At 40.3% G+C, this 26022-nt stretch overlaps 1 long non-coding RNA gene across 1 annotated transcript in view; it reads left to right on the plus strand.

Annotated features, from left to right (window-relative positions):
- The first annotated feature begins 802 nt into the window (after nt 1-802).
- The window catches only part of LOC143268001 (uncharacterized), a 97260-nt gene continuing 72040 nt past the window's right edge, over nt 803-26022 (plus strand). Inside the window, exon 1 of the long non-coding RNA XR_013043586.1 lies at nt 803-927. This is a non-coding gene — a long non-coding RNA (uncharacterized LOC143268001). The remainder of the gene's footprint in view (nt 928-26022) is intronic.

Raw genomic sequence — 26022 nt, forward strand, 5'->3', positions numbered from 1 at the left:
TGGGATCCTAGACTTCTGTATCAGTTTTATGCTTCCTTCTTCTGGGTTAGCCCTCCCCTTCACCTTGATTTTCTGAATAGTTACATGCCCCTCGCTGCTCATGCATTTTGATGGCCCAGTCATTTTACCTATACGCAATCTACTATTCCCTCTCCCTTAATATGTCTTTCCCGCCAAAGTAAAATCCCCTTTCTAGTTTCCTGGCAATGGTATTACCCAGTTCTGGTTCCTACATGCTGCAATAATGATCTACAAGGCTAATATAACAGTGGCAGAGATGTTATGGGGTAACTGACTGCATTCTGATTGTATCTGAGGCCTGCCCTCTAGGAGGGAATTTCATGTCTGGTACTATAAACTCTGTCAAAAGCCCGGAGCTTTCAAGATCATAGGCTCAACGCTAAAGCCTGCTGTTGCTATTTTGCTAAGTGGTCATTTTATCAGATTATCTTCTAAATACGCTTATCCCACAGAGCTGGGCTGCACTCAGCCAGAGACGCTTCTTCCGCAGTGGAGAACAGGCACATCACTGTCAACGTGCTGAGAATAGAGACTGAGTGCCCAGCCCCAGAAGGGCCGTCTGTCTATATTAACCCCACCACCAGCAAGGCTCCAGGAACACTGTGGAAATGAAGATGAAAAGGACACAAGAGCCACAAGACGGGGAGGAGTGATATGAAATGCTGTCCTCTGAACAAGACGTGGCTGACACAATCATGAACTCATAGTGGTTGTGGTTATTGCACAAGACCCCTATGACATCAATCAGTTAAAATTCCAGCATAGACGGGATAGACAATCACAGGCCCCATCTTTTATGGAGATGCTATTGGCAGTGGGTCGTTGCTGAGATGGAGCCACGGGAAGGACCATGATCCAGTGGATGGCCCCTACCCATGTGCATATGGGGAGCACTAATGGGACTTAGTGAGTCATTTTTTTTTAAAGACATGAAAGTAGGAGAGGCATGCCAAAGGGGACAGAAGGGCAGATGGAAATACGGTCTTATTTTAATTTTTGCCTATATGAAATTCCAAATATAAGGAAAGATTGAAAAATTATTGGCATTATGGGCTTCAAAAAGACAGTGTCTTTCAAGTACCTCATGTACTTTTTACAATATTCACTCCTTCTCCACTAGTCTTCTTCCTTTCTCCAGTTTTCTGCTCTTATGTCACACACACACACACACACACACACACACACACACACACACACACACACAGAGAGAGAGAGAGAGAGAGAGAGAGAGAGAGAGAGAGAGAGAGAGAGAGAGAGAGAGAGAGAGAGAGCGAAGTTGAGTTTTTATGTATCTATATGCAATGCAGGAGCCACACAGGAGAGAAAACACATGATTTTTTTTAAACTATACCACTCCTGAGTGTACACTGGAATGACTCTATGTCATCAAAATCCTTTCAAACAACTCTTGGAAGAAAATTTCAAAAACTTTGTTTAATGGAAGAGAAAACCAGAAGTGGTTAGGCACTTGTCCAAAGCCGTCCAGGGAGATTTTGGATAGTGATGGATTATTAGTCCATTTTACCATATTGCATGCCAGCTACCACCCTTGAGCAATGAGACTTAAATCTACCAAATGGAATTATGGGATAAGGGGTGCATGGATCTTGTGGAGGACCCTCTCCCATTTGGGTTGAAAGAGCAGGTCATCTAAAGTTGAAAGCTTCCATTCTGTGACCATGTGTGGGGAGGCAGGAACTCTAAAATTATGCTGTAATTTTTAGTTGTAAAAATCTAAGGCTGATAGGTAACCACATGGAAGTTCTGGGTAATGTCCACGTTAAGAGGAATATCAGATACACTTGATGGCTGAATGAATCTTACAAACATCTCTGAGTCCTCAGAAGGACTGGGTTTCTTGGGTTCATAGAAGCAGTCCCGGGGAAAAATTATCTACCACTTATACACCTTATGGCCAAGACCATCACGGCTCCATTATCCTGGCCTTGACTGGACCACTTGTGTTTGCTTTTTCAATTTCCCATATCCTAGTGATTCAATTCTGTCTCTGAAGCTAAGAGAATGCAATTGAGTTTCCTTTGAAGCAACTGAGATACACAGTGTGAAGAACTTTAATTGCATTTGAAGGACCTGTCTTGGAAATGCATCGTGGCTCTGCGAAGGACTTGCCAGAGGATGTTGTAGCTCCCCTGAGCCTTTATTTCTTCATAGGTAAACATTTTCTGACTTTCTTATCCATTTTATACTATTCTGCATTGCTGGCAGTTCTTTGCTGCTGCTTCCAAAGGTCATGCATTGTGCCCTTCTCTCCCTTTTCTATTTTTAAGTGCCCTATGCTGTCTTTGAGCTCACCTTCACTATCTCTAGCTCATCTCCTGCCACAATGGGGGAAATGGCACCTAAGACACCTAAGACAAGGATTGCTTGCTGCTTCTGGCAATAAATGAGTCCACTATGTATAGGTAAGACTGGAAAGGCACCAGAAGGCACCTGGCATTCTTTCCCCTTCTGTCTTCCACCTCAGGTCTTGAGGAAGGGGGAGAGGGAAGGAACCCCATCCACAGATGAACAGTAAGGCCACAGAGAGCAGTGGTTTTGGTCCTTAATGATCCCATACACATGCCCCACCATACACACCAGAGATTGGAAGCCTCACATATGTGTTTCCGAATGCTCTGGGAAGATCAGTTCTCTGTACACAGTGTAGAGGAGGGAAACCATGCCATGACATTCTTATGGCCCCATTGGGCTCTCAGATCTCCCATGTAGAAAAATGTAATGTAGAGCCCAGAAGCTTCAGTCATATTATTTCCATGCTGCAGCATAACCTACTCAACAAATGCAGTGTAGCAACAGGAAGACTGTTTGCCTTCTGTCCACTCTTGGTAAGTTGGATCTAGTCCTATAGGAGGGAGGCAGTGAACATCTCTCTCTTTTTCTGAGCCTGAACTGATGTCAGCAAAGACAACAGGAAAGGCATTTTTCAAGGAAATTTGTCTAACTTTAGGGCTCTGTGGGAGTTTATTGATCTGAGTTCATTACATTTGAGAGGCAGGTTAGTGGTTCAGCCCATGCCCTCTAGGCTGGTCATTATCAAATCTTGGCACTTCTGTGGCCTTTAGACTACCCAGAGTCTTGGTTTTTCTGTCTGTAAAATATGAGGATTTCAATCATTTTAGTCTCTCATAGAATCTAAAGTTTAGTCAACATATGCAAGTCACTTGGAAAGCTGTCTGGTACACAGTAGTCAATATTATTGTTACTAGTCTCTCTTTGAATTTTTCCCAATAATGCTTACACATTACATTCTTTGTTATCACAACAACCTTGAGCTGCAGCAGCTACAGTCTGTGGTGAAGGAAACAATTGACTCCAGCCACATCTTCAAGCTCACACAGCCAAAGAAAGCCAAACAGCCCTGCAGCAGGTGTCCAGCTGTTTCCCATGAGCTTTCACTACTGTCCTTTCAGATCCTGAACCTAGAAGACTCAAGTGAGAAGCATTTGTGAACAGCTCACCGTTCAGCTGAGAATTAAGAGTTTGGATTACAGATCAGAATCTTTGAAATGACTTAAGAACTTCATTAAGTCACTATGTATATACAAGGAACTGTTAGACAAAGCTGTGTTTTCAATAGGAATAATCCCAATTTTAAACACAAAGCCCAGGATTCTTTCTTAATATTTTATATGTGTATCCCACTGCATTAGCCAGGTCTCCAGAGAAACCAAACCAGTAGAACTCATATATAGGTTATAAATGGAGACATATTCAATTAGCTTACAGAATAGGAGTTGGGCTGTCCAAAAATGTCCATCTGTATGCTGGAGACTCAGATAACACAGTAGTTGCTCAGTTTGACAAACTGGGTGCCTCACAGGCAGGCCCAATCCTGTTCTGAAGGTTTAAATGTTTCCTGAAGGGTTGCTAGCATTAAGTGCTCCTTGAAGGGCCAACAATGTTGAGCTCTGATGTAAGCAGACGTTGGTGATAGGCATGTACATATTCACTCGGGGCTGTCTGGAACTCTCAGGGTGCCTTTCCCTAGCTCCCTTCCATATTGTCCTGACTGCGGGGTGGTTCTTATCACATTTTGGGCCAATCTTCTTCCTCTACCACAAGTCACCACTCTGCATGTCAATGCTCTCTGAACACTCCCTCACAAACACCCAGAGGCACATGTCACCTGTCCTAGACATCTTCAAATCTAGTTGTTGATAACTGAGACCAATCATCACATTCATTCATTTCCACGATTCAGATTCCCACAAAACATTTATAGATTAAAATGGAGAAAATTATTTGAACTCTGTGGGAAGCAATTCTCTTTTTTTCCTCCTCAAAGCTAATCCAGGACAATTATACATATTTATGTGCCATTTTTATTTCATTCAGAAGGAAAATAGGTTTATTGGGCTCCTCAGGAAAATGTGTATTTTTTGTAAATAAAATTACCAACATCACTGAATATGAAATATTAGTGAAATAAATGGCACTGAGCTTTAGCCATCAAGATGTTAATTTGGAATCAGAAATAAATTTATTCCAAAATTGGCTAAAGAGTGGGAACCTGAACAAAGGGAGACTGTGTGTGGGTGAGAGATGGGAATCATTTATTAGAAGGAAATAAACTTGAGAAGTTAAACCTCTGCAGAGCTCTAGGAACTGGGTCTGACTGAAGGATTTCTTTGTTTCCTAATGGAAGATTAGAATTTGTGGGTTGTCTCATTTTAATTTTTTGACAAGACAAAGAATACTGCACTCAGCCAACAAGATTATTTTCTTATTCTAAAATCAAACAGAAACAGAATTTTATTTTGTTATTTGTGTATGAGTGTTTTGCCTGATTGTATGTCTGTGTACCACATATGTGCCTGGTGTCCGTAGAGACCAGAAGACAGTGTCAGATCCCCTGGGACTGGAGCTTCAGGTGGTTGTGAGTAACTATGTGAATGCTAGGAACTGAAACTGGGTCCTCTAGAAGAGCAAACCATGCTCCGCTGAGCCATCTCTCCAGCCTTGATACTTGAAAATATCAAGAATGAGATTTTATGTAAATAAGTTTTGATAGTACAATGAACGGGCTCTTCAATAACAGCTCTCATGAAAGGCACTGGCATACTTAAAGAACAAATACCGTTACAACTTTCTGTAACGGCAGAAGGTATAACATTGAATGCTAACAGAATACTTCAATGCTGGTATCCCTTTCCTCTTCTGCCCTCCTTTACACCCTCCCTCCTCCTCTTCTTTCTTTGCAGACACTATAAGAACAAGAGAAACTGTGTCACCATAGTTTCTGATAACAGAGAATCTTGAACAGGACAAAGAACAAAACAAAACAGAACAAAAAGACCTGCATCTGTTGAGTCCTCATAGCACCAGCTGAGCAAGGCTGGGTGGTGGCACTGATGTGCATAAGAGGATGTGTTCCACCTAAACAGGGCAGCAACTCCTTAGCTCCAATGGTAGGATAGAACATGGACTTTTATCAGATCTCTTGCTCTTCTACAGAAATAACTTAGAATTTTATAGGCTATACATGAAAGCTCCCTGCTTTTAAACACGGACAGTGAGCTTGTATATAAAAAAAAAAAGCCTCGTGGCATGTACTAACTCACTTATGTGTGATATTAGTTGCAGCAATATCCCTCATGTTGGAAATCTTGGAAACACCTTAAATGTTTATTGTGGAGAACAAAAATGGAGAACAGAGAAACAAAAAAAGTCATGTCATGCTAATTTGATGACACATTCTGCTAGAATAAAAAAGAAATAGGAATGAGTTGATCTTGATGTCTTAATGTGGAAAAATCTAAGGTATTCTTGTTTTGTTATTGCATCTGATTGACACATAGCTATATATTTTTATGGAGTAATGTAATGTTTTGATTCATACATACATTTCATGATGATAAAATTAAGGTAACTAATCTAGATTCTTAACAGTATCATTTCTTTGAGTGAGAACATTGAACCTATTTTATTAGCTCTTTTTCTAGTTATTTTGAAATGCACAACACAGTATTATTCAAACTACCACCCTTCTCCCCTTCAAAAGACCCACAGGATGTACTGCTCCTGCCCATCTTCTGTGCTAAACCTGCCGGGCACGCACATTCCTGCTCTTTCCATTGTCCGCAGACTCTATACTCTCATAAGGCTATACTGGATATATTATCAAGCAACCTTGTTTTAGAAGACTCTGCATCTAAGGGAGGCCATGTGGTAACTTGTTTTTCTCTCTCAAACTTATCAACAAGGAGTGATAGGCATGGTGTTGTATGCCTGTAATCCCAGAACCCTGGAGGCTGAGACAAAAGGCTTGCTATGATTTTGAGTTTTACTTGGGCTAAAAAGAAATATTCTGTCTCAAATCACCACCACCACCACCACCACCACCACCACCACCACCACCACCACCACCACCACCACCACAACAACAACAACAACAACAACAACAGCAACAAAAGACAATTTACAGAATAAGGAAATCATTCATAAGTTCTGCATCTGACAGAGTGAGTTAATATCCGTAATAGGATGTACATGGAATTCAATAACTCACTAACAGAAAACCAAATAGTCTAATTAAAAGTAGACTTTAGATATGAATAGATGTTTGCCAAAAGAAGGCACCCAAATGTCCAACAGAGAGATGAAAAATGCTTAACATCACTAATAGAGAGATGTATATTAAGACCTCTATAAAGTGTCATCTCACTTCAATTATCATCAAAAATAAACAAAACGAAACTTGGTGGAGTTATGTTCAGAAGGGCATCTCTTGAATATTGATTATGGGGATGTGTGTTAGTTTAGCCATTGAGATGAAGAGTGTAAATCCCTCCAAAAACTGAAAATAGAGTTTAGAGCTACATCATGGTCCATGAATTCCACTACTATGTATGTTCTCAAAGGAAAAGAAATCAGCATGATAAAGAAACATCAGCAGTCTCTTGCTTACTGTAGTGAAGCACACAGTGTGGAGGGCTTTTCAGGGTATCAGTACAGTGTCTGGGCTGGGGATCCAGGGAAGATTCAGAAATGTACCTAAAAATCTAGCTTATCGGGTGACTTGTTTGTATTCCAAACTTTAAAACAATCACATCAGACTTTCCATTAGTAGGATTTAATTCTTTCTCATTTACTGCTTATTTCCAGCAAGTCAAGTACAGGTTAGGTATCCAATAAATACCACTGGGTGTTAAATAAATTATCCTGAGAAATGAACAGGGTTTGCAAGCTTATTAAACTTCAGATTCCTTGTGTATAAAGAAAGACAATGTGTATGTGACTTTAAAAGTCATTCAGAATGTGGATAAAATAACGTGAGTTGAATCATAAGTTTCTAGTCCATGTGACCTTTAGTGCCTAATGACACCAGTTGTGTTTGGTACAGTATAAGGAGAAGATATTAGTGTTTACTGTGATCCAAATGGAGGCTGATATTTCTGACAAGTATTTCTGGATGCACAGGCTAGGGGCTTAAGTTTCTAGACTCCTTTATTGCAAGAATTTAGGACCCAGCTCCATCAATCAGATATCCTCGTGAGAGAATTAAGTGTTTTAACGGAAAGGCTGTGGTCTTGCCCTATAATGAGCTGTGTTGTAGCACTGCGCTGCTTGCCCTCCCCTGCTAGACTTAAAAGCTGAATGAAACAGGCAGAGAAGCATCATAATAGCAAGACTCTAGAGCTGACAGACATGGTGGTCTGGGTTTAAGAACTGAATTAACCAGGCAGAGGAACATCGCATTAAGACTGGAGAGCTGACAGACACGGTGACCTCTTCTTGGTGGCCAACTGTGAGAGTCAGAGTAGAAACACCTTTGGGTCTTTTGCTTCAGCAATGTGGCATGGGAATTAGCCGCAGGAACTAAGTCTCTTATCCTGTATTCAGCAGCCTTTCCAAATAAAGTAATTGTCTAAGCCACTGAACACAATGCGTGTTTGGTTTATAAAGCTACCATAACAGACTACTACATCTGTCTAGTTAAAACAACACAGGTTTCTCCTCACACAGTCCAGGAGTTGGATACTAAAAACTACGATTCCATTGTGGCCATGCACCATTTGATAGATCTTGCAAGAATCATTCTTTCTTCTTCCTCATCTTTGGTGTGTTTTGATAGTCCCCTTTAGAGTGTCATAGGACTTCTTTCCTTTGGGTGTCTTTGTGTTCATAGAGTGATCTCTTGAGGACAACAGTCACTGGATTTAAGACCCACATTAATCACTTACTTGAGACCTCTTTTAAATTTTGACAACATCTTTGAGCTCCAAATAAAGTCTCCTTCTAAGATTCTAGCTGGACACATGTTTGTAGGGGACATCATTTAAGCCAGTATATGGGGAAATGATTTCACATTGATCAAATTATCGCCAGTGAGTTCTGATCTCTGAAATGGAACCTTCTTGGTCTACATGGACTCTGAGGCTCTTAGCATGTCTGACATAGGAGGTTCCACAGTAGTGAAGCATTTGATCTGTTTTATTGAATTACTATGATAGAAATCATCAATCCTATACAGGCAACCATGCAGAAAAACCCAGGGACGCAAAGCTTCTTGTTCATAGCTGTCTGTGGCTGTTGGCTCTGTATGGGGAAAGCAGCGACTCCCTGCTCTGTTATTGCAGATCCTGACAGCCATTTCTTCAGTGTGTTTGTGACTTTTCTTCATCTTTCTTGGCCCTCTTTCTGTACGATACGAACAGCTTCTTTTCATACGTAATCAGTCCTTAGCTTTTAATTCTATGCTCAACAGGATAAACTGGTTTGAAGAATTTATTTTAAAATTAATTAATAATTAAACTGAGTATACATTATTACAGAATTATTGAGGTAATTTGGACTAAGTGGTGGTCACCAGGAGGCATTTGAGAAATGCAAAGGTGTGGATATTGTTTGAATGTGTCCCTGAAGGTAGCTCAGCTATCCGTATGTCAGTACTGAGATCATGGCATCTTTAAGAAGTGGGAGGAGTGGAATATGTTTGGCCACTGGGGTCACCAGTCTTGGACTAGGAAATTGAGGTTTCATATACTACCCACAATCAGGAAGCAGAGAATGAATAGGAAGTGGCATGAAGCTACAAACTCTCAAAGCTCAACCTTACTGATGTACTTCCTCCACCATACTCTCCCTCCTAAACATTCAACAACAGCACTATATATTGGGGATCAAGTGTTTAGGTGCCTGAGCCTATGGGGGGCATTTATCATTCAAACCACCACATCTGGTAAACACATATCACCTATTTCTTTCTCCTTCTGATCCCTCAAGATTAACTGATACTTAATTGGCTCAATCAATCATATAAGGAATGTGTGCACACATATACAAACTGAATTGAGTATCTTGAAAAAGATACATTAAGAATCACAACTATCTTAGGATATCTACCAAAGCCTCTAATTAAGAGTTATTCAATGTAGGTGCATAGAAACATAAAATATGCATATTTTTGAGAAGAGATCATCACCTGTGGGTACCCGATAATACTGCCTGGAGGGGATGTTCTTAAATTAGCTCATGCACTAATGAAGATGGCACTCTAGGTAAGGAAGATTTGGATCTAGGAAATGAGGGCCCATGTGTGAGATTCTGATTGATTACAAAAAAACTTATTGAGGATAGTAGTCAGAGATAAGGAAGAAATTGCAGCTGGGCGGCGACTAAAGCATGCTTTTAATGCCAGGCATATTGTTAAGGCTTGATTAGGGAGGCAGTACTATGTCAGATATTCTGGGATAATAATTCATTAAAATAATTACACGTTACTAATGGAAGGCACTCTATACACTGCCAGAGGAGAAAGGTGAAGACTACCCAGCTACAAATGCTTCTGTCTACAATGATGACCTGCCTGCAAGTGATGCTGGTGAAATAGTGGCACAGAAGTAGAAGTAACCACCCACTTTGTGATTGGATTTAAGGCCCACTCCATAAGACGTAACCCATCCCCGACCCTGTTTGGATAGCTAACAACCTGAGACTAGATAGGCCATGGGCTCAGCAGAAAACCAAACCTTCTGCTAAAGGAACATAACAAATGACTACCAATGATGTTCTGATGCACCCATAGATCAGAGGCTTGCTCAGTCATTATCAGAGAAGTTTCCTCCAGCAGTAGACAGAAACAAAAATAGAGATCCACCACTGGACCAAGTGCAGGGAAGTGAGAGATCGTGGAACACTCAGTCCTAAATGGGATGTCTCCATAAAATCCTTCCTTTCAGGGCTCAGATAACTATGCAGAAGAGGATGCAGAAAGATTCTAAGAGCCAGTGGTGATGGATGGAAGACAGCAAGGGAACAAATCCTTCTAGTCACGGCAGGACTTACACACACATAAACTCACAGAGTCTATGGCAACACACACAGGGCCTGCACAGGTCTAAGCCAGATGGAGTACCACTAGCACTGTGAGGGGAAGTGAACAGAAGCCCCCATCCCTAACCTAGAAGCTGTCTTCAACTGATACAACTCTCAAAGGAAAAAATAGTTTTCTCCAGTAGAGTCTCCCTGGATATATTAACCACACCTAAGGGCAGGCCCCATGCCCAGCAGTTGATGATCAACACAAAATGAACTCAATGGTATGTTGGCAAGCTTTTCTGTCTCATAATGCTTTTCTAGGCTTCTTTCCCCATGTAGGTCTTTTGCGTATATATTATGGTCTTTATGAGATTTCTGTGTATGCGAATGTGTGTATCTCTATGTTTATATGTGTTTCTTGTGCTTTTTATTTGGCTATTTTTTATGTTTTGTCCTATTTAGAGTTGCCTTTTAAAAAAATTGATTGATTGATTGATTGATTGATTATACAGTGTTCTGCCTACATGCCAGAAGAGGGCACCAGATTGAATTATAAATGGTTGTGAGCCACCATGTGGTTGCTGGGAATTGAACTCAGGACCTCTGGAAGAGCAGTCAGTGCTCTTAAATTCTGAGCCATCTCTCCAGCCCTAGAATTGTTTTTATTTTATCTTACTATGTTTTATTACTATTACTTTAAGATGACTTTTTCCTAATCAGAGAAAGTAAGAAAGGGTATGGATTTGGGTGAGTAGCGAAGTAGGAAAGATCTGGGAAGAGTTAGGGGAGGGGAAACTTTAATTATAATATGTTGTATGAAAAATAATCTATTTTCAATAAAAAAGAATTACACCTTACGTAGTTCCTGGGGGAGCTAGAGTATTTTGGCTTTATATTTTTGTATAACAAATCAATCCATAAGTTAAAGACTTCAAAACACAACTGATATACATGCTCATGATTCTGAGATTGCTGAGGCTCAGCTTGGCAGTTCTTCTGCAGGACTTTCCTGGGGTGTGGGTCAGATTAAGAGTAGAAACACGTGTTTAAATTAACTTCATTCACAGGCATATCTGATGCTTAGCAGGGATGTCTGGGAGGTTTCTGTACCTCTTTATATCTCTCAGCATCACCTTTTCTATGTGGCTAGTAGATGCTTTCCATAAAGCTTGTACCCTAGTAGTAACCAGTAGTAACCAGATAAGCCTTATTGTGCAAATATGTATCAAGCTCCTGTTTGCATCATGTTTGCCAATGCCCTTTATGTTAAGCTTAGCGCTGGTAGGAGAGAGAGCACAGCACTTGGATTCTAAGAAGGATGTCTCCTGGAGGCCATCATAGTATCAATTTATTATACTGTGCTACGGGATCAAGGCTTTTATCAGTAGGTAATAGAGAACTGAAAAGTTTGGAAGGGAAAGTGACATAATTCCATTGGTAATTTAGGAAGACTAATTTGGCAATAATGACGTAAGATGGTATAGGGAGACAAACCAGGCAGGGAGACTAATTGAGGGAAGCCACTGCAGACAGTCACAGCTAGAAGAAAGGAGGGATGAATTAGTGTGTCAATCCAGTTCTTATGTGCCTTTGGATCCATTCTTCTCTCTACCCTTGATGAGAAAGGAGCTGATTACTGCTGTATGTGTTCTCCCAGCCTCTGTATCAGCTGTCAGCTGGCCTCCTGCTGATGTGGCCAGTGAGAAGCACTGGTGGGGGGAGGGCAGGACAGTGGAAGGAGCCAGTGATCATCCTCACTTTCTTTACCTCAGGTGATACTTAGGGCAGCGGATGGAGTTTCTCTGTGCCTCCAGCATTGCTAACCCCATCTTCCGTCCTTGACTCTCCAAGGTAGAAATCGTAGCAACCTGGCTTGTTTCACCTTCCTTTGTTTCGCTTATCAGTTTCTCTGTCACCTTGACAGCAAAATTTCTGTGTGTAAGTCCTTCTGTTTTAAATAATTAGTTTCAATGTTCTCATTTCAAACCTGGCTGATACTGAAGGCTAGTAAGAATAGAGGAGATGAAACACAAAAAGGAATGTTTAAGGCTGGATAATGACTGGAGGCAGGGTAGTTCCTCTCAGGGGATATTGAAGATGATTGCAGTTTTCTGTTATGTGTAACCGAGAGAATGGGTGTTTGATTCTTTACTCAAACACCCAGAAGGGAAACAATCTATCACGGAAAGGATAACATGATAGTTAATCTTGATTGGACTAGGAGTCTACCAAGAGATGTGACTGTGTGTGGATCTATGGGGAGAGTTCCAGGAAGGAATAATTAATGGAGAAGATCCTCCCCTATAATGAGTGGAGACTTCCAGTGGGCAGTCCAGGTATAAAGGGGTCTGAGAGCCAGGTGTGGTGGTATATGCCTTTAATTCCAGCACTTAGGAGGCAGAGGCAGGCAGATCATGGTGAGTTCAAGGCCCACCTGGTCTACATAGTGAGTTCCGGGACAGTCAGGTCTACAGACAGAGGTGAGACCTTGTCTCAAACAACAACAACAAACAAGAAAACAAACGAAAGAGGTCTGAAGACAAAGCTGCTTGCTTGTCTGCCTTTGCTTCTCACAGTGTGTCTGTCTATTGCTGATGCTGTTCTTTGCTAACAGAGTCCAGTTTCTTTTTGTTCTAATGCAGATGGAATACCAATGACTTTCAAGGTGTCTGCTAGGCCTTTTGCACCAGACTGGGACTGCTGAAGCATTTAACTTCACAGACTGAACAGCTACCAGCTCTCAGACTCCAAAGTGTACCTATGGTGTTATTGGACTACCCAGCCCCTACAGATTGTCCATCACTCTAGTACATTACCATAGATATATTTATCTCACTTTGTTCCTTCTCTGTAGAGAACCCTGCCTTGTATGGACAGTGAATTCAATTTGATGCATACTGAATTTTTAGATGGGTATGTTATTAGATGATGATGACCATCAGGTGGCAGAGAGAGAGAGAGAGAGAGAGAGAGAGAGAGAGAGAGAGAGAGAGAGAGAGAGAGAGAACAGAGGTAAGAGATTAACCCTAGGTCTTCTATGGGGAGAAGTGGTTGTAGAGCTTAGGAACAGTGTTGCTGGGTTTTTGTAGAGGAGACATGAGCGAGGCGCTGAGACACTAGGTAGCACAGCTGCCACAGAGTGCTCTTACAACTCCACTAAAGTTTAGTTTGGTGAAGGAAAGAGTTTATTGAGCTTACTTACAGGAACATGGAGAAGAATTACTTCCAGAAACACAAGTGGCCAAAAGCAGCCACATGTCTGGAAAGTCTCCGTCCAGCATCAATGGCAACTCCCTCATAGCTCTAGAGATGGAGTCCCCCTTAGTTAACCTAGTTTCTGCATCTACAGGTAGCTGGGGCAGAAGTACATAGAATTACAGTTGGCAGGGAGGTACATAAGGGAGTATCTGAAATCTCAGATGAGAGTCTAAAGACCTACCCCACCTCTTGTTTGTATAAGGGACTGCCAAGTCTTGAGGGCATCTTGTGAGTAGTTACAGTCCTTCTGATGGAGATGGTAATGACTGTCATGCTCGTAGGAGAGTGCTCCACAATGGAAGTTGCTTAGACTGCCAGGAGAACAGTGAGGAAAACAAAAGTTCAGGTATTATCTATACACAGGGAGAATGGGAGGAAGGAGTAGCTCCACGAGACATCACTCCAAGCCAAGGCGAAAAATCTGAGAATGATGGGGATGCTTCAGTTTTCATAAAAAAATTGTCAAACTTATTAGTAGCTTCAAGAAAAGAATATGTTATCCCAGTTCTGTAAATCATCACTCTGGCATGAGGCTTCCTTGGATACGATGAAGATGTCATAGACTGCTTTCCTTTTGGATGATTTCAGGGAGAATCCGTTTCCTTGCTCCTTCGAGTTCTTGGCAGAAGTTACTTCCTTGTGGTTGTTAAGACTGAGATCTCGTTTCCTTGCTGGCTCTTGCCAGAAGGCTTTCCTCAGTTTCTAGAAGCTGCCTGCATCCCTCACTTCATGGCTTCTTTTCCTCTTCCAAGCCAGCAGCCACTAGTTGAGTTCTGTTTGTGTCATTCTTTAAAACTCCCCTTTCTTTTTCTGTAACGCCATTTGGCCCTTGGCTTTAAAGGGCACATGTGATTAGATTTATCCACAGACTCCCTTATTAACAATCTATCTTCTCAGTTCTTCATTTTTTTTTCTAGGAGTTACATCTTCAGGGGTTAAGACTTGGGCATAATTAAGGGCTTATTCCTCTTCTCAGCAAAGATGCTAGACCATTAATTATTTCCATGGAATAAAAAGAATAAGTGGAATGAAAATTAAGAAAATAATTTAAGATATGTTGATGTCTGTATGTGCTCTTTGGGATGAAAACTTCTACAGTGTAATTAATTAGGATGTGTTGATGGGGAGGATGTCCATACATGCTGTTGGGGGATAGATGTTTCCAAAAAGTCATGAAGACCGAGGACAATTTTCTCAGCTTAAAGAAATTTGGAGACAGATAAAAGACAAAATATGCCATGTATTAGGCAGTGCCAAAGGGTTATTATATGAGGTAATATATAGAAAATAGTCATCACAGTGACTTGTAGGTAGTCTCAGCCCCTGTTTACAAAGTATGGGCTTTTCTCTCAAGAAGTTTAGTGATGATATTCGTCCATGTCCTGTTTCTACAATGAAACACTAAGGCTGAGTACTTATAACGAGAAGAGATTGGTTCAGTTTATAGTTTGTGAAAGTTCAAGACAATGGTGGCATCTCTGGCAAGGATGTCATGGTGCATGTATACAATGGTGGCAGTGCCTGCAGAGAAAAAGAAGTCATTGAGCCAGATAGAAAGCCAGAGAGTGATTCAGGGGTCAGGCTCTGGCTAGTGTAATAACATGCTCTTGTGAGAACAAATAAACAAAACCACTAGGGAAAGAGTGTGAATGAAGAAACTGGAAGCGCAAAGACAGTCATTTGGAACCAATGATCATACTGCAGGTTAGCTAAGCACCATGATCATAGCAGGAGTCATTCTCTTTAATGTAGGTGGCACTCACTCAAGATGCTTTATCCTTGGTTGCAGCATTCTTGAGGCTCCTGTACAGTCTGCCAAATGCACAATGTGAATGCATTAAAATTTAATGCCAAGCCTTAATGTGGGTTTGCCAGGTGAATTTCCCTTCTTTAGTTAAGGTTACTCTTAACATTGGTATTCAATTAAATTATTTCATGTGTGAAGGAACTAACTTCTGAAATTAAGTTGACTTGTGTGTTCTCCATGCCTACATCATTGAAGACAAGAGTTTTGAAGATGGTACCAAAAAGGAAACATCCAAAAATACAAATCCTTAACCTAGGTGTGAAAACAATATAATTGAAGATTTGTATAGTCTGCCCAATATTCATGGAGAGTGTACCAGATCTATGTGAATACTGAGGTCCTAACATTGTGGCATTGTGGGCGCACTCACAAATGGGTTGAGGCCCTTTCATGAATGAAGGGCATGGAGGAAGTTCTCATTTGAGAAGTAATACCACTAAAAAATTTATGATGAGTTTCAAATCGCTGAGAATATTAGTTCTTAATGAGGCCATCAATAGGCCCACAGCTAGAATGAAGTGACAGCCACAGCCAGTCTTCTAATTCCTCAGCTTAAAGGTCCCACTGATATGAGCCCACGCTCGACTTTCTTTGCTATGCATTTTATCAAGGACAAGAAATAAATCACTTTGTGAGGTCTGCTGGAGCAAAATAACTCACCTCAATGGAATCTCTGCTATCCTAAACTTCATTTTTTTTCCCTTTGAGAGTCTGTTATATCAACCCAGAGTGACTGTCTTTGACTATAAAGCAAAGAATTTAACCAATTTAATTTCTTTTCACAGGAAATTTCTAAAGTGGAAAATTTTTGTGTCTAACTTTTGCCCCTAAATTACAAAAGATATTGTTCAACAGTGTTGTAATCATATTTGAATTAAAGATGATTTAAGATCAAGTATCTATTTGGTTATATGTATGTTGTTAATTGTAGTTTTCCTTTAGCTGGTAAATACCTTAAATGTCTCATCCACTGTTTTTCTTTTGATCTAGACTAAGATTTCATGTAAAAGTGGTAAGAAGGATAGAATACCTAATTAAATCATGCCTTTTCAAGTGAATACAGGCTATGAAATCAGAAAGTATTTATAAGAGAGGGAAAAGGTGTTGAGGATGGGGCAGAAAGCAACAGGACACAGGACACATGAGATATGAAAATAGAAGGAAGTGAAAAGGGTGGATAAGAGTGGGATGAGTTGGGAGTAGAATCAACAAAAATTGTGTGTGTGTGTGTGTGTGTGTGTGTGTGTGTGTGTGTTAATTAAGAAGCAAAAATAGGGCTAGAGGGATGGCCCAGCAAGTAAAGATGACTGCCTCCAAGCTTGAACACTTAAGTTCAATGCCTGGATTCACATGGTGAAAGGAGAGAACTGGCTTCTTCAATTTGTCCTCTGACCTCCTCACACACATTGTGGCAAATGCATCCCTGCTGTGGGATAATGCTTTTGTACACTGGTTTAATGAAACACTGATTGGCCAGTAGCCAAGCAGGAAGTATAGGGGGGATAAGTAGACAAGGAGAATTCTGGGAAGAGGAAGGCTGAGTCAGGAGATGCCAGCCTGCTCTCCAGGGAGCAGCATGAAATGGCACACAGGTAAAGCCATGGAACACGTGGCAACATATAGATGAACAGAAATGGGCTGAGTTTAAGTGTAAGAGCTAGTCAGTGGTAGGTCTGAGCTAATGGCTGAGCAGTTTTAGTTAATATAAGTCTCTGTGTGTTTACTTGGGTCTGAGCGGTTGCAGACTGGGCGAGACATAGGAAAACTTCCAGCTACACACACACACACACACACACACACACACACACACACACACACACACAGAAAATAAATAAATGTAAATGTTTTCTTAAAGAAAGTAAAAATAGAAGTAGAATGACATACAACATAAAATTTGATATTTTGGATGGTGGATAACAGAGAAAATGAAACTAGAGACCATAAATAAGGGAGGGAACAGTAATTTCAGAATTCATTTTGGTATCTGCCCTATGTGGTTTATAGTGAAACACTTTATTACTATAGTTAAAACTTGAGCAAACTAGAAACTATGAAGAGTTCTGCCTTATTATATTCATGTCCAATTATTTTAAATGTTACTCAGCCACACATAAACCAAAAACTGAAATTTGGACCCTTGTGAAGAGGTAATGTGTCACTTTTTAAAACAGAAGTATTGCATGCCAATTGATATTTGTTTTAGTTAATATCCAATATTGGTTGAACAAATTCTGCATATCGTATGTACTATGTTATATCCCACTCATCAAAAGTGAGTATTTGTGTTATATGTTATACACAAACCACTCATGCATCAAGCATTTTTGCAGGGGATTGTAGAGTGTTGTAAGAAACTGAAATTAAATGGGCAGGCCAGACAGAAACAAATAAGTTGTCCTAGGATGATGCCTAAAATAAGTCATTTGAAATTCATCAGTTATATTTTGAATCTCTGACATCAAGCAACCACAAAATTATATTTTGCTGGTTCATTCCAAACATGATGGAGGTGATGGTGTTAGAATAGTTGATGATCTATAGTTACGTCTTCACTACTGAATAGCGTGCTTAATTGTAATAAAACAAAAATGTCACTATTCTGAAGTACCACAAAATGGCGATGAAATTTATCATTTTACCAATCATAAGTGTATACTTCAGTGGCCATTAAGTTCATTTACATTGTTGGGCTACTATCACCAGTGTCCAAACACAGACCCGTTCTCACCTTATAAAACTGAGACTCTAAGCCCAGTAGGTCAGAATTTATTTTAAAGTTCCTACTCATAACCCCTTCTGTCCTTAAAAATAGGAGTGGGTGGAGGGGGAGAGTACTGAAAGAAATGGAAATGAGGGGCATTTCAGGGTCAGGTAGAATACTGATGCAAGGGAAACCCCCACGAATCTACAAAAACAACTCCAGCTAAGACTCCTAGCAGTAGTGGATACATAGCCTGAACTAGCCATCTTCTGTGATCAGATTGGTGACTACCTCAATTGGATGAAGAGAGTCTTCATCAAACAACTGACAGAAACAAATGCAGAGGCCCACAACCACACATTAGGCCACGCTTGGGGAATCCTGCTGAAGAGAGGGAGGAAGGATTGTGGGAGCCAGAAATGTCAAGGACATTGCAAGAAAACCCACAGAAATAACTAGTGTGGTTCTTAGGAACTCAGAGTCTGAGCCAACAACCATGGAGCCTACATAGGATCAACCTAGGCCCTCTACAAATATATGACAGTTGTGTAGCTTGGTCTACTTGTGGGATTCCTAACAATAAGTGCAGGGGATATCTCTAATGCTTTAACTGGCTCTTGGAAACCTGTTCTTCATACTGGATTGCCTTGCCCAGCCTTAATACAAGGGGAGGTGCTTAGACTTACTGCAACTTGATATGCCATGCTTTATTGATACCCATGGGAAGCCTGTCCTTTTCTGAATAGAAACAGAGGAGCAGTGGATCGGGGGGCAAAGTGGAGGTGAGGAGAGGGGATGGGAGGAAAACAGGGTGGGGAAACAGCAGTTGGGATGTAAAATGAATGAATAAATAAATAAATTAAATTAAAAATATTTACACAACCCAGGGTTTACAGACATATGAGATGGGATATACAAGCAAACATTTACTAATGATAAATCTTAAATAAATGTCATTTATATATAGTTTATGTAAAATATTTATATAAATATGTAAAGTATCTATATATATTTTACATAAGTATATATACTTATTAAAATTAAAATTATGCAGCTAATGAGATGGATGTGACTGTATTTTTAAGTAAAAATTGAATCTTGGGGGCCGGGCGGTGGTGGCGCACGCCTTTAATCCCAGCACTCGGGAGGCAGAGGCAGGCGGATCTCTGTGAGTTCGAGGCCAGCCTGGGCTACCAAGTGAGTTCCAGGAAAGGCGCAAAGCTATACAGAGAAACCCTGTCTCAAAAAACAAAAAACAAACAAACAAAAAAAAATTGAATCTTGGATGAATGTTTGATATGGGAAGACATAGAACATTTTCAAAGTTTTTCAGATTGATCAATGTTTTGGTTTCATAATCATCAGTGCTGACACTGAATCTAATGATCACTCAGGTAGTATTGGCCTCTGACCAATATTCAGTTTTCAAAGCCATGAACACAAGAGTATGTTCATTTATTTGAGTCTTTAGCTCCTTTCAGCAACATTTTAACAACACAGTTTCTTTGTAGAAACCATTTATCTTCTTAGTTAAGTTTACTCCTGTGTTTTATTCTTTTTGGTACAGTCTTAAATGATATAGTTTCCAATATTCTAATTTTACTCACTACTGCATTGTTATTATTGAAAAGCCAATGACTGAGTTTGCATGGTGACTTTGTATCCTGAAACTTTCCAGAGTTTCTTAGTTATAATATTTTTAGTGAAAGTTTCAAGTTCCTTATATATAAAATAATACCATCTATGATTGATAATTTTATTGCTTTCTTAGGAATTTTAAAGTTTTATTACCTTTTCTTACCTAATTGCTTTGGCTAGGATTGCCAGTATTTTGTTAATCAAGTAATTAAGGTGTCCACTCTTGTGTAAGTTTTGATTTTAGAGATAAAGATTTTCAATCTTTGCCAATAAGTATGTTTCTTATAAGTTTTCACATGCTACTTTTACTATGGTGAGAGGATTTCTCTCTTTCTCTAATTTGTTGAGTTTCTATCATAAAAGGTACAATTTTATGAAGTTCTTACCAGATTAATTGAGATGCTTATGTGGTTTTATGCTTTCTATATTCTTTATTTTTTATACTGTTGGCTTTTATGAGGCATATCACAGTGATAATTTTTTGTATGATGAACTCTCCTTGTTTGAAGGATGAAATCCTATTTAATTATGGTATATAATCCTTTCAGGTTGCTCATATTTTCTTGAGGACTTTTGGTATAGTCCAGACTGTTCTCTTAGATGAAGAAAGTGAGACATGAGATGTGATCTCTGAAAAAGTTATATTTGGCTACTGTTGATAGTGTCTAGATCTGTGGTTCTCAACCTGTGGGCCATGACCCCTTTAGGGGCCAAACAATCCTTTCACAGGGATTACATATCAGATATCCTGCACATCAGATATTTACATTTCAATTTATAACAGAGCAAAATTACAGTTATGAAGTTGCAACAAAATAATTTTATGGTTGGGGATCACCACAACATGAAGAAGTGTACTAAACAGTCATGGCATTACAAAGGTTGAGAACCACTAGGATCATAAGACTCCTTAATCTCCTCAGGCATTTTTAATTGGTTTGAGTTTGGAATGAACCAAATGGCATTAAATTTGCAAAGATCGATTGTTCTGAACTTGCTGGCACATGGAATTCACTTGGGAAGAGGTTAGGGCAGAGGAGTAGGTAGGAGAAGGGATAATTAATTAACATTAAGGATGTTTGTAAAACTATAAAATAGTAATATAAACTTACTACTTTATAATATATATGGTATATCATACATTGCATATGTGTGCATGTGTATGTATGTATGTATGTATGTATGTATATTCATTTGGATATATGTTTAATTGGACTTACCCTATACAAGGGATAATTCTTCTCTCATGAACTACAGTCTGTCAAATAATAAGCTCAATACCAGGTGTGGGATATATACCTGCTTTAGAGTTGTTGGTCCAGGGGTGTTCTGAAGACTCTCCAAATAATGCTTTATAAACCATTGCCATTACTCTTGGTTGCTCACCAGAATATGATGGTAAGACTCATCACTGAGGATACCACACAAATGTGTGGTCATGGAATTTCTCACCAGGCATGAAGAAGTCAAGTTGGTATTGATTTGGAAGCTTTTTCCCAGCTGGATACTTTTCATAGTACCGGAAAGTGCCATGTAGGCTCCCAGGCCATCAAAGTCATCAACAACTTTACCTAGTTCTAAACCCTGTGTGCTACAATACTGACCAGTTTCGGGTAATAGTGCTATGAATATTATGGGGTTAACTAACCAACTGCTTTTTATGATCACGGGAAGAAACATACCTGGTATGGTTAATACAGCTAAGAACTCATGCTAGGGAGTGCAGAGAACCTAAGAGTGAATCTGTTGCAATTATTTTGCTAAGTGGACACAGTATCAAACTACCCTCTAAATTTGTATCACTGTACCCAAAGATTAGTGAAACTCTAAGAAAAGTTACTGTGCATAGCAGTGGGCACTAAAAATTTTAGGCTATTAAACTGGAAAGTACCTAGGCCAAGATTGTTATCAAATTAGTAGAGTCTTCATGACTAAGTTATAATCAAGTATCAGAGGAAAATTGCTAGTGTTGATGAGAAGACCACTGATAGCCTTCTGCCTTCACACTGAGAGAAAAATCTAGGCTTGCTGGCTAAGAGCTATACTCACTACAGGGAAGTTGTCAGGAGAAATACAACTGAGCTTACATTACACAATTATTTTCTCAAAAATCAATGTAGCCTCTAATTTCCTATAAAATTTCCTTACTAACTCTTAAAAATATTTTTTCTCAAACAAATCTTTCTAAAATTCTGGCCCTATTAAAGGCAGATCTTTGCCCTACTGATTTATTTTAATAAGTTTTTAAAGATGAGGAAAGTTTCATTCTGTAGACCTTTATGATGGACTGGATTAAATAAAGTTTTATTTTATGGGCTGCTGTGTTGCCTTGTTTAATTGATTTATGTGCACTGTAGAAAGTTTTATGTAATATAGTGTACAGGTATAACATTTATAATTGATGAAATACCATGCTTGTGACCATTCATATAAAGAAGTTGGGCACCAAGCCTTGCTTAAGAGCGGAAACCAATTTTATAAGATTGCTTTTATGGGAAACTAAGATTTAAGTTATTTCTCTTAGGCTTACAGGATCAGATTCTATAAACAACCAGGTAATCAACGTGAGAAAACTGCTGTGGAATATCTCTCTGACTTTTTATAAGGGACAGGGCAAGACACACAGTTTTAAACATTTTTCTACTTATAATATTTTCTGGATTTATTTTAGATACGTAAAAAGGCCAATTAACTTTTTAAGGTCCCAGACTGTGCACTCAAGCTGTTAACTCAGAAGCAAGTATTAACTGAGCATCTATTGTGAATTGTCTTTTCAGAGAAGGAAGAGCACACAGAGAGATGAAAGTGTTTTGTCTCTAACAAGGTAGAAAAGATGCGTTGTTATAATGCAAGAGACAATGTGGTCAGCATAAGAGAAATGCAATTAGAGTCTAAAGTTTAAGAGACTGTAGAAATTTTAATTGCCCTTTTAAATCGAATACATTGAGCTTTGTATACATTGAGCTTTGAAATATTTTAAGAAATAGAGATGAGGTGAGACATTCCAGGCTGAGAAAAGGGCGTGAGGAGAGAAGGTAGTGGGAGAGGGTATAGTGAGTTTGAGGTACAGTGATGAGCCTCGTTTGCTGTAACAGAGTACCTATGGATCAGTAAATGATATGGGTTTTAAACATAGGAATCTGAGTAACTGGAGTCAAGGTCTAGGAAGGTTAGGGAGAGGGTAGCATACGACATAGATTTGTAGAAAAAGCAAGGCTGGTGGTAGGGACGGAAGCAGCATTTGGTGAGAACATCATGACTGGAAGGAAAATGGAGAGAAGGGCGGTAGGAGACACCTCACAAAGCTCGAACATGTCTTAGCTTGCTCCAGCCATCTGGGAGGCTTCTTTGTGATTGATGGGGTGGTCTGATTTTAATCTCAGTGGCAGCAGTAGTCTACCCAGAACTCCAGGTAGATGAAATGTCGTTCTGTCTCTATTCTCAGGTAAGCACAAGAAAAAGGAAATCTCTCCATTTCCTCACGAACCCTTAGAAAACAGTGCATGATGAGGGATAGCGACTTGGGGGAACTGCTTCAAACTGACAAGCTCAAATCTTCAAAAGCCCCTGGTTCCTGCAGAGGCTGTATGCATGGTACCAGCATTGAGTTTAATGTACCTGGAGAGCCTCTCCAGCTTTGTGAACAAAATGACATAAAATCAATAGAGTCATGCCCACCTTCTAAAATATGTACCAAAGAGGAAGATACAAGTTTTATGATTCTAAGTACTTTCATTGCCTGCATTGACTCAATGGGCAGCTCTTGGTAATTCACTTATTATTGAAACCCGCAGTCCAGTGGAAGAAGCCACTTCAGAACAATGAAGTCTTTTGCCTTAAGCTCTTTTGGATATCCTGAGCTAGTTTGCATTATAAGGGAAGTTCTAGGTGTCTGGCTTCAGGTACAAGAAATCCTTCACACCAAGATCTTCTATGCTCTTACGGGTTGTTTTCCCTTGGGACGTATGTCACTCAAAGCCCAATAATGGAGAGCAAAATGAAGATTACAGGGTTAAGTGATTCTTCTTAATTTTCCCCATCATATTTTCCTGTTTATTCTCACTTTCAAATTTACGTCTACTGGTCTCCCGAGGCTTAGGTGTGAAAAAATTTCCCTCTGTACTTGGGTCTTGAGAGTGTTGGCTAGAGGTAGGCTTATACCTGATTGTAATGAAGAATAGCTCTCAGCTGTCACTACTGTCCCCTCTGGCTGACAGGGAATGAAACTCAAAGACAATTCTGAAGGCAGCCAAGAGGGTTAGAGAAAGTTCTCAGAGGCAGCAGCCATTTTTCCTCAGGAAAAGAAAGAGACCACTCTCTCAGCTGGATCTGGAAAGTCTATCCTAGGTCCTGTCTTTTCACATTTCCTGCCACCTCTGCAGAAAAGTTTTTTTTTTTTTAATAAATTTATTTTTACAACATCATTTAGTCCAACATAATAGCCACAGATTCCCCTGTTCTCCCACTCTCGCCCCCTCCCCCTCCCCCCACCCCACCCCTCATTCCCACCTCCTCCAGATCAAGGTCTCCCCCGAGGACCGGGATCGACCTGGTAGACTCAGTCCAGCCAGGTCCAGTCCCCCCCTCCCAGTCCGAGCCAAGCGTCCCTGCATAGGTCCCAGGATTCAAACAGCCAGCTCATGCAACGAGCCCAGGACCCGGCACCAACACACAGCTGCCTCCCAAACAGATCAAGCCAAATGACTTTCTCACCCGTTCAGGGGGCCTGATCCAGTTGGGGGCCCCTCAGCCTTTGGTTCATAGATCCTGTGCTTCCATTCATTTGGTTATTTGTCCCTGTGCTTTATCCAACCTTGGCTTCAACAATTCTCGCTCATATAAACCCTCTTCTTTCTCACTAATTAGAATCCCAGTGCTCCACCAGGGGCCCAGCCGTGGATGTCTGCATCCAGATTCCTCAGACCTTCCTTGGATGGGGTTTATGGCACAACTAACAGGGTGTCTGGCCATCCCATCACCAGAGTAGGTCAGTTCCTGCCGTCTCTCGACCATTGCCAGCAGTCTTTTGTGGGGGTATCTTTGTGGATCTCCGTGGGCCTCCCTAGCTCTCTGCTTCCTCCCCTTCTCATGTGGTCTTCATTTACCATGGTCTCCTATTCCTTGTTCTCCCTCTCTTTTCTTGATCCAGCTAGGATCTCCCACTCTCTTTCCCTCGACCGTCGCCCTTCATTGTTCCCACTCATGACCAGGCTGTTCATGTAGATCTCATCCATTTCTCTGTGTTTTTTTTGGGGTCTCGTTTTCCAGGTAGCCTCACTGGTGATGTGAGTAGCAGTCCAGTCATCCTTGTTCCACATCTAGCATCTTCCTATGAGTGAGTACATACCATATTTGTCTTTCTGAGTCTGGGTCACCTCACTCAGGATGATTTTTTCTAGATCGATCCATTTGTCTGCAAACCGTATGATGTCATTGTTTTTCTCTGCTGAGTAGTACTCCATTAATTTTTGACAAAGAAGCCAAAAGTGTACAATGGAAAAAAGAAAGCATCTTCAACAAATGGTGCTGGCAAAACTGGATATCAACGTGTAGAAGGCTGCAAATAGATCCATATCTGTCACCGTGCACAAAACTTAAGTCCAAGTGGATCAAAGATCTCAACATAAATCCAGCTACTCTGAACCTGCTAGAAGAGAAAGTAGGAAATAGTCTTGAATGCATTGGCATAGGAGATCACTTCCTAAATATAACACCAGTAGCGCAGACACTGAGACAAATAATCAATCAATGGGACCTCTTGAAACTGAGAAGCTTTTGTGGAGCAAAGGATACAGTCAACAAGGCAAAGCGACAGCCTACAGAATGGGAAAAGATCTCCACCAACCCCACAGGTGACAGAGGACTGATATCCAGAATATATAAGGAACTCAAGAAATTAGACATCAAAACAACCAACAGTCCAATTGAGAAATGGGCTTTAGAACTAAAAGAGAATTCTCAACAGAGGAAACCCAAATGGCTGAAAGACATTTAAGGAATTGCTCAACATCCTTAATCATCAGGGAAATGCAAATCAAAACAACTCTGAGATACCACCTTACGCCTGTCAGAGTGGCTAAGATCAAAAACACTGAAGACACTTTATGCTGGAGAGGTTGTGGAACTAGGGGAACTCTCCTCCACTGCTGGTGGGAATGCAAGCTTGTACAACCACTTTGGAAATCAATATGGCGCTTTCTTAGAAAATTGGGAATCAATCTCCCCCAAGATCCAGCTATACCACTCCTGGGCATATACCCAAGAAATGCTCAATCATACCACAAGAGCACTTGCTCAGCTATGTTCATATCAGCAT

Source organism: Peromyscus maniculatus, chromosome 12 (genome assembly GCF_049852395.1).
Source record: "Peromyscus maniculatus bairdii isolate BWxNUB_F1_BW_parent chromosome 12, HU_Pman_BW_mat_3.1, whole genome shotgun sequence".
Classification (NCBI taxonomy): Eukaryota; Metazoa; Chordata; class Mammalia; order Rodentia; family Cricetidae; genus Peromyscus; species Peromyscus maniculatus.